Source organism: Ziziphus jujuba, chromosome 6 (genome assembly GCF_031755915.1).
Source record: "Ziziphus jujuba cultivar Dongzao chromosome 6, ASM3175591v1".
Taxonomy (NCBI): Eukaryota; Viridiplantae; Streptophyta; class Magnoliopsida; order Rosales; family Rhamnaceae; genus Ziziphus; species Ziziphus jujuba.
This window is the reverse complement of record NC_083384.1, coordinates 11,929,662-11,939,361: the sequence shown is the minus strand read 5'-3', so window position 1 is coordinate 11,939,361 and position 9,700 is coordinate 11,929,662. Positions and strand designations below refer to the sequence as shown.

Genomic DNA, 9,700 nt, shown 5'->3' with positions numbered 1-9,700 from the left:
GCTTGGTTGGGGGAGATAAGCTTTGGTCGAAGTGGTCGAATCCGAGAAGCTAGGAGTTTAGCAAAGATTTTGTAAATGGTATTACAGAGGCTGATAGGCCGAAGATGATTGAAGATGAACCCTACCTTGGTTTTGGGAATAAGCACCACTGTAGTTCTGTTTAAAGTTACCGGGCCTTGACTAGAGAGAAAGATATCTTGAATTATCTTCACCACGTCTCCCCTGACAATATTCCAATAGCATTGGAAAAAAAGACCAAGCATCCCGTCGAGGCCCGGGCCTTTATGGGGGTTCATGCTTTTGATAATCTTCATTATCTCGAGTTTAGTGGGGAGGGTCGAAATAGAATAGTTTTCGGACATGGTGACAACAGGTTGGAAAAAGTCTGCCAGCAGAGGAAGGCTTGCTACCCCTTCATCTTTGTAAAGATCGGTGAATTTGGTTATTAGGAAATTACCAATATCTTGCTGATTAAACAACCACCCCCCCGAATCATCTTGCATCGCCACTATGAAGATTTTCCTCTGGTTGGCCAAGTTTGACACATGAAAGAATTTTGAGTTCCTATCTCCAGCTTGTAACCAAATTTCTCTCGACTTCTGTCGCCAGGTGAGCTCCAACCGATAGAGCCATTCATTTAATTCAACCGGTAGCTTTATTTTAGCTTGATAAAAACCAAAGCTTTCTCTGTTCCATTTCTTCAAGGCTTGCACAGTGGCTTGGCATTTTGTGGTTAGAGAGACCCTTCTTGTATTTCTATCAGCTACTGTCCAGGTAAGAGAGATGACCTCTTCACAACCCAGGTCCCTGGTCCAAGCGTCTAAGAATCTGAATGGCCTTAGGGTGGAATGGTGGTCTAAGCAGGAGAGCAACAATATGGGGGAGTGGTCGGAACCATTGGCACTGAGATGAAGGGCCCCAGCTTGCGCAAAAAGGATACACCATTCGGCACTAACCATCACCCTATCGAGTCTTTCACGGATGTTCGCTAAGCCTCCTCGTCGATTGCACCAAGTGAAAGGATGACCAGTGAAACCCAAGTCTAACGCCCCCACCTCCTGCATGAAGGTTCTCAGGAAGAAGTTTGACTTCCAAGTAACTCTTTTACCTCCTCGCTTCTCGTCTTGGGTTGCAATGTCATTGAAATCACCTATATAGGCCTAGGCATTATGATTGGAGAGAATGCAGTCCTTCAAAGTCTTCCAAAACCCACCTCTCAGCGATCCTTTCGTCGGACAGTAGCAGCACCAGAGGTTCCATAGTTGGCCCTGAATGGTTTTGACCTGAACTCCTATACACCACTTAGAACTATAAATAATATCCCAACAACAGTCATCCTGCCATAATAAAGCTAAACCTCCACTCCCATTAGGGCCTTCCACAATATGGCTATTTGAAAATTTTAGGGAACGAGAGATTTTCTCCATTTGTTTAGAATTAACCTTCGTCTCTATGAGAAACAGTCCCTGAGGGGAAGACTTTCGTATTAAGCCTTGCAGACTCCGAACTGCAGAAGGTCTTCCCAAGCCTCCGTAGTTCCAAGATAATAGCTTCATTTTTGAGAAGGGGGGGGGGGGGGGGGGCATGGTAAGGCCATGGGTGTAGCATCACTTGGGTCAGAAAGGGGTTGGCTCGTCTCCGAGCTCTATTTAGTAGTGGACATGCTAATCTTCAGACTCGTTAGACTAACCATCGAAGAAGCTATCCGTAGAGGTTGAGTCTCATTGGTTATGCTTTCTAGAGCTCGGGATGTTTCAAAGTGGCTTACTAAACGCTCAGTCTCATCTCTCGTGGTCCATTCAATTCCTCTCACGCACGCTCAATTTTCAGGGGTCTCTTGGGCTTGGGTTGAATTCAAGGAAGAGGAAATCAAGCCCTCGATTGGCATTGCTAGGGAGGGGTTGGGCTTCTGTGGCTCTTTATGGACAGCTTCATTGGGCCGCAGTTTGGGCCATTTGGAGGTGCCTTGTGGCCCAGTTTGTCTAGCTTTTCACTTGAGGCCCACGAGTCTCTTCTCCTTAGTAACAGTCGCTTGGGTTGTCCCAAATCGAAAAGGAGCTACATTCGTGTCAGATGGACTCTGCTCCTCTCTTCTCGTGCGATCTAGATGCTCTCCGAGATCTGCTATCTCTCCCTTTGAGGTTCCAACGTTTCTTTCAATAGCTTTTACATCTAAAGCCTCTGAAACAGGAATGGCGTGTGCCTGTTGTGATAAGTTAGGGTTTGAAGGAAGTTTGCTATCTGGATCTGACAGCTCTGACTCAGCCTCCATTAGAACCCTAGCCCTAGGGAACTGATAAGAGCCATCCTTATGATTCGCACTAACCGTTGCTTTCCCTGCCGCGCGTGAAACCCCATGAGACTCCTCTGCTTTAGGCGCCGAAGATGTGATGGATTTGATCGTGGCTAACCTCCTAGAGGGTTGGTCATCATCCCGAGTTCTTTTGCAAGGCAGGTGGTGGTCATCCGTCTCTCTTCCAATACTAGGTCATCCTCTGAGAAACTGTCAAAATAATCATGTCGTGGGTTTTCTATTCTACGCAGATAGCGGCCCTCACTAACCACGATGGATGATCTTGCGTACCAGTGTCAACTCGGACTTCCTTTTGGCCTTAGCATGATTGGCTATGAGTTCGAGGAGAGGAAAGCCTTCTGGGTCATTTTCTGTAGCCCCCACAGTTTCCATTCTCCCTATATGGGAACCCACCAGAAGAGGAGGCACTCGAGAGCTTAAGGACGCAAACAAAGCGAATGCTATGTGGTCGTCCTTGTTGGAAAGGTCTACAAGTGGAACAAATAACCTAAGGTTAGAAGCACTCTCACATGGCTTTGCCATGATGAGCTAGCATGGAGAATATATATATATTAAATTTAAATTCTTAAGTTCATGGCTCTCCTTATAAAGGGTAGAACGCCTAACATTATGCATTCGCTTTTAAAACATAATTGGCAATGGACATACACTATTATATACTTAATATAAATCATCATAAAGATCAATTTAAATGCTACTAGAAAGTGTTTTCTACACCTGTAATGGTGGGAGAATTCTTGACTTGGCTTGATAACACCTATAATGCTTCCTCTCCCCCTAAAGATTTCTGGAAGCCTCCCTCAGAAGGATGGTGGAAGATCAACACTGATGTTGCTTTCTCCAATGGTCAAGCCGGCCTTGCTTTTGTTGTCAGAAATTGGAAAGGAGATTTGTTATTCCTTGTCTCTAAGCGCATATATTGCGAGTCCCCTCTGGAAGCAGAGGCTAAAGTTGTTCTGTGGGCAGCTAATGAAGCATTTGAAAGGAACTGGATTAGTTTGGAATGGTCTTCAGATTCATCTTTAGTTGTCGAGAACATTACAAGTCTAGTGGACCCTTCAGAGTGGCATACCAGATATGACTTTATTTCTTTATGTTCTTTGTTTTCAATTGGAAGATTTGCTGGAACGCTAGGGAAACCAATGGTTTGGCAAATCAAGTGGCCAAGAAAGCTATGTATGAAGAGTAATGTTTTGATCTTGATAGTTTCTGTTTTGAATCCCTGCCAAGGGATATTTTAGATGTCCTTGTTGCTGACTGGCTTGGTTCCAGTTTAAGTTTGTAAGTCTTCCTCCTTTTTGAGGCTTTTGTGTTTTTCTTTCTCTAGAATGATATTGCTGTTTATAAAAAAAAAGAAAAAAAAAAAGAAAGCATTTTCTACACATATTAAAAACAATAAAGAATCATAGAGCCCATTTCAAACAGCCTAATTATTTTGGATCAGGCCTATTTTAATTCCCACATTCAAAACGGCCAATAGGAAATAGACCTGAATTCTTTAAGCCTTTTCCATCCTTGGACTTAATCGGACCAACCGTTCCAGCAAGAAAAATATACTTGTCCTTCCTAGTCAACTTTGTGCATTCAAACGCAAGGGTCTTAACCAAAACCCTTTAAACATAATTTGTAACTTCAATGGTTGATTTACCTCCACTATAAGTAAGCTCTTTTGGAAGCTTATTAAAGAAGGTGATCTCGAAAGTCGAAAATGGATTCATGAGCATAAAAAAAGGGTCAAAAAGCTTCAACCTTCTCACAGAAACTCCATAGAAAAAGCTTGGTTTAATATTAATAGCAACCGGTACTATTTTATCACTAAGCTCAGTAAAAAGAGCACTGAATTTCAAAAGAAGTCCCTCTCTGCAAGTAGTTCCTTTGGGAAAAATCAATAAATCTCCTTTTTTAAGCAAACATTTCATAATAGCCACATCTTTGTCTCTCTGCCTCGAAGTGAAACCATCTTAATCGATGAAATCATTCGAGAGAATTGCTTGCACCGTAAGCAACACAACTAAGTTTGCTTTCCAGTGCAACAGCTACGATAATAGCGTTTAAAACTGTATGGTGATTGCAGATATAGAGGGCTCCTTTTCATCGTCCTTTGGTTGGAGGTGGTCGAGGACTACCTTTGGTGATAATATTAATTCCAAGAAGCTTGCAGATGTGCCATGAAATTCTTTGAGGAAATGGGATATTAAGAACAACTCTGAGAATGGATAGGATAGCACCAATTGGCAACCATATGAAAGTCAAGAGGGAAAGAAATGGGGTTGGTCTTTGAACAAAACGACCATTGTGAAACATGACTCAGCTTAGAAGTTTGTTTCTTGATAGTGGCTTAGACTTCAATCTTCGTACTGTATATATATATATATATATAGCCTTCTTGCAACAAATATGAACGAAAATTTCTTAGACTTTTTGAGCAAATTCTTCCTCATATTCACATAATTTGCTTATATTTTAAGTGTAAATTTCATCAGGTTTGAGAAACTTACATTATTTAACAAGCCCCCCAAAATTTGAAAACTATACCATTTTGATAAAATTGGCTTCTGAAAAGTTTAGTTTATGAATTTGTTATATCTATCATTTTAGTTTTTCAATATATATTATAAAAGAATAATGCTAGAATTATTACTAAAAACTTTACCAAAATGTTTATTAAGTGATTATTTGTAATTTATTGAATTCCCTATATTTAAAAGTTATTAGTGCTAAAGGTACCCAATAATTAATCTACCAAGATGTATATCAAATGTACATATATTACTCTTTAGTTAATTTATATTTAATTACATTTATCTCTTCAAAAGTTTACTTATCAACAACTAAGTTATATTAACATTTTAACCAATAAAATAACAAAGTATATGCACTTGGTAATCAACTTGAAAACTTTTTGGTATCTCTAGTATTAGTTTACATTATTAATCAACCAATAAAATAATAAAATGTTACATTACCACATCATTTTGGTAGACTTTTTGATACCCCTAGATTTTATTTTTTTTTAAATTTTTTTGTGAATTTGGTAAGCCCTAGCCTAGTCATTATAAAATGATATATAATAATAAGTTAATGTTTATTTTAAGATAAGGGGGGTTTGGATCTTTTATCTCCTTTTTCTTGTCTTTGTTGTAATGATATAATACACCATCACTTAAAAAACTTACAAATAAATTTTAAAAAAAGAAAAAAAAAGTAAACCTAAGTTAAAAAACATAATAGTTTTTAAGATACATGTAAGGTTCTATAATTGATAGTAAAAAAATTGGAGACAATAAATCTCCATCCTTATTATTGGAGTTTATATTTCTAGCTCAGCCTCCACATCAGCTAGTTTCTATTTAGCCTCCATGTCATCATGTTTTTGTTTCAACTAAGTTAGTTAGTTTACAGTGTTTGTTAATTGGTTGGTTAACTATCTTATTTTGATTGGTCTAGTATTCTTTGTGTTTCTGTGAGCAAACCTCAATATGCATAGGAGCTTAGCTATTGTTTATTTGTCTTTTTATAGTCTCTGAGAATTTTCTTGGAAGACAAACAATAATAAGAAATAACATTGATCACTTTCAACTTTCTTTTTCTTAATTTGATATCAGAGCCAAGATATCTTCAACAGTGGCAGATCAAGTTCCACATCCTCTACCATCTACTAGTACTGTAAATTTCAACACAAATTCTCTTAGTACATCAGAGGTTTATCTTGTGCGTGAGCACCTAATTGCTACTTCACTGTTACCCAGCACAGTACTTAATTTTGATGCTGGTAATTTTCTAATCTGGAAGCTTCAAGTCTTGCCGATTCTTAAAGGCCATAAGCTGGATAAATTTGTACTCAAAGATGAATGACCGTTTATGCAAGAAATTGGTGCCCTTGAGTGCAAAATTGACAAAGAGATTCTTAGTCGTTACTCTTTAGAACAAAAGCTCTGGATTTTACAGTATTAGTTGCTTCAAGGATGGATTGTAGCAGCAATTTTGCCTTCTATTACTGGATTGGTGATAGGTTTGAAAACTTCTCATCAAATTTGGCGAGTTCTTGAACCGAATTTTGCTTCTAAATCAAAGATGAACTTGCAGTAGATGCATATTCAGTTGCAGAATATGAAAAAGGGATCAGACAATATGCTTCATATTTCATAAAGATGAAGTCTATAGCTGATCAAATGGCAGCTAGAGGAGGTTTTGTTCTAGAAGAAGATCTTGTTTCTTACATCTTAGGAGGTCATTGGATTAAAGTATGAAATGCTAATAGTCAATTTGCGAACACGTTCAACACCCCCAAGTCTAGAGGAGGTAAAACAACATCTTCTTTACTATGAAAGTCGTCTTAAAGTTCATAATTGTGCTAGTGTGATGGATTTTGTATCGAATCTTGCAAGCTCTCTACTGTGAATTTATTTGAGCCATATTTGTTACATAGCGAAACTTTTAATTTACCCTCAAGTCCTGTTTCTAATTCTACCTCTATGTTTAATGCCACACAATAGCACTCTTTAGTGGACAAAAACCCTCTGAATGATAGTATAATTTGTTACCAGTTAACTCCTCTTCCTCTGTAATTGCAACAAACATTTCTGTTGCTTCAAATGACTTTGTTGCTTCAAAGTCTAAAAACAAAAATAAATACAAAAGTGGAAGGCTTCAAAGTCAAATTTGCAAACGAATGGGACATACTGCTCCTGTTTGCTATTTTAAGCATAGCGAATCACCTCATTCTGTGCTAGGTTCCACAGTACCACCATTTGCTATGAGAAATTTGCTTTACTTTTTAGGTTATGGTTCACCATCACTTTTTCAATATGGTACATCATTTAACAAGCAGTTTGGGCATTAAATGAGAAATTCAAACTTTATGTTACGTGGTTTTGTACCGTCAATTGGTCAGACTTTCATTCCTACTATGCCACAGTGGAATCCTAATTTAGAACCAGTTTCACAAGTTGTTTCACCCTCATAGATGGGACCACCAAAAGATAATAAATCTTCTCAGAATCATTTAGCTCTTTTTATCACTCCTTTCTTGGTTGGAGACCTAAATTGGTATCTTGAAGGTGGGGTTACAAATCATGTGGTAGCTACAAGCACTGGTTTACTCCAACACTTTAATTATAATGGTAAGAACAAATTACTACAAGGAAATGGTCAAGTTATTAACATTGTTGGCATTGGTAATACTATAATTACTTGTCAATCTGGTTATTCAATACTTCTCAAAGATATTCTCATTGTTCCTACAATTGCTAAGAATTTAATTAGTATCTCAGCGTTGATTTGTTAACAATATTGTGGTGGAATTTCATAACTACTGCTTGCTTAAGGATAAGTAGCTGGGAATGGTTGTTCTTAAAGGATTTTTTGATGTTGGACTATACAAATTGGAAATGCCATGGTCAAAAAATCATATATTTGATGTTCAATGTAACGCTCTTGCTGTCAATAGTAATAAGAATATTGATGACAATCTTGATATTGGACTATAGAAAGTGTTGACTCTTTGTAATAAATCTTCTTCTAATAAAGAGAGAATCCTTTCCTTCATCTTCTAATACTATCCATGGAATACTTGATTTGGTGCATACTGGTCTGTGTGGTTCAGCACCTACTTTGTCCAGAGATGGCTATAAATATTATATCCATTTTGTTGATGATCATACTAGATATACTTGGATTTATCCTTCAAAGTTGAAGGGTTAATAATGATATGATGATCTAAGTAGTTCCTAGGCTGATGAATCTCACCTAGAAACTCTATTTTTTTCATAACAATATATATATATATATATATATATATATATATATATATATATATATATATAATTGTTGCTAAAATGTCATTATTTGGTGCCACTAGCCTGTTAATTTTAATTTGTATATATTTCTTTCTTTTTTTTTTTTTTTTTTTTATCCGTTTGTGAAACTTTAGTTGTAATTGAATACGCTAAAATGGATAAGAAAAAAAAAACTTTAAATTTTAGATGCAATGAGAGCACTTCAAATTCTAAACACGTATGAAAAATTCAGATATTAATATCATCAATAACTCTATTTCCACAAACTTGAAAAGGTAAATATATACATATATATATATATCTATAATTTTTTTTTTTATGTACTCTTGGGCCTAAATGCACAAAGCCCATCTTGGAAGATGGTGGATAGGCCTAGCCGAGATATACTTGGGGTTTTATTGAAAACTAACCACTTTACAAAGGATTATTTCGAAAAATAACCACCTTACAACTCCATTTTAGAAAAATAGCAAATTTTTTTTTTAAAATAACCACCTTGGGACAAAAATACCCTTGATAAAATTAAAAATTACGCAAAAGGTTTTTTTTTTTTTTTTTTTTACCCTTTCCTTCTTCCTCTACACAGCCGTTCGTGGGGTTTCTCTAAGGTCACTCTTTGCATCTCATCTCCTCTCACTCTCATTTTTTTGTATTTTCTCATATCTCAAACTAAATTCAGGTAAAAATTTTATCTTTTTTCTTATTAGATGAAAGTAAGGAAATATGCGTTTTTTTTGTTTTTTCTCTTTCTCTTTTTTCTTGTATTTTTTGTTAGTTTAGGGTTTTTTAAGCTTTTTATTTAATATGGGTATGCAAGAAATTAATTTATGAGCTGTTATATGTGATTTTAAAGATACTTAGGTGGCATATGGTTTGAAAATGGGGAAAATTTTGTGTAAAACTGAAAAATTGCTAAAACAGTAAAAACGGAGAAAATTTGGCGAAATTGATGAACTACCTCCAATTTCCTCCAGTTTGTCAGTTTTCGCAAAATTTCTGCCAATTTTTCACCAATTTTCCGCTAATTTTCCGCCAATTTTCCGCTAGTAGGAAAAAGCTATATTTGGCGGAAAAAAAAAAAAACAGAATCAACTTTTTTAATACAGTTAATATGTTTGTTTAGTATTATTCAAAATTTTATATATTTATTGATTTAGTTTAACGTTATTCATTTAATTTTGTAGTAAAATGGAAGATGATGACATTATAATTGCGGTTTTATACAATGGAACATTGGTACAAAATTATGGTGGTAATTGGGAATATTGAAATGGTAAAAATATAATGGTTTCTGTCGGCAAGAGATGCACAAAATCAGAGTTAGAGGATGAGATTTTCAATTCTATTGAGATAGATCGAAATGAATATTTGCTAAAGCTAAAATGGATATATGGACGATGTGCAGAAAAGTTGGATCCTACAGAAATACGATGTGATAGGGATGTGAAATGCTTTCTTCAAGAAGTAAGGAATGGAGGGATGACAATGATGCGGCCTCCATTGTATGTTGAGGTAATTTCAAAACTTGAACATATATGTAGAAATGTTCATCAAACAGCATTTACTTCGGATAGTGGGAGTAATCTTC

The 9,700-nt window shown here is 36.3% G+C and overlaps 1 pseudogene; it reads right to left on the bottom strand.

Moving 5' to 3' along the window:
* Positions 1–3,765: 3,765 nt before the first annotated feature.
* On the bottom strand, positions 3,766–6,895 carry LOC107430699 (glycerol-3-phosphate 2-O-acyltransferase 6-like; annotated as a pseudogene).
* Positions 6,896–9,700: the final 2,805 nt, after the last annotated feature.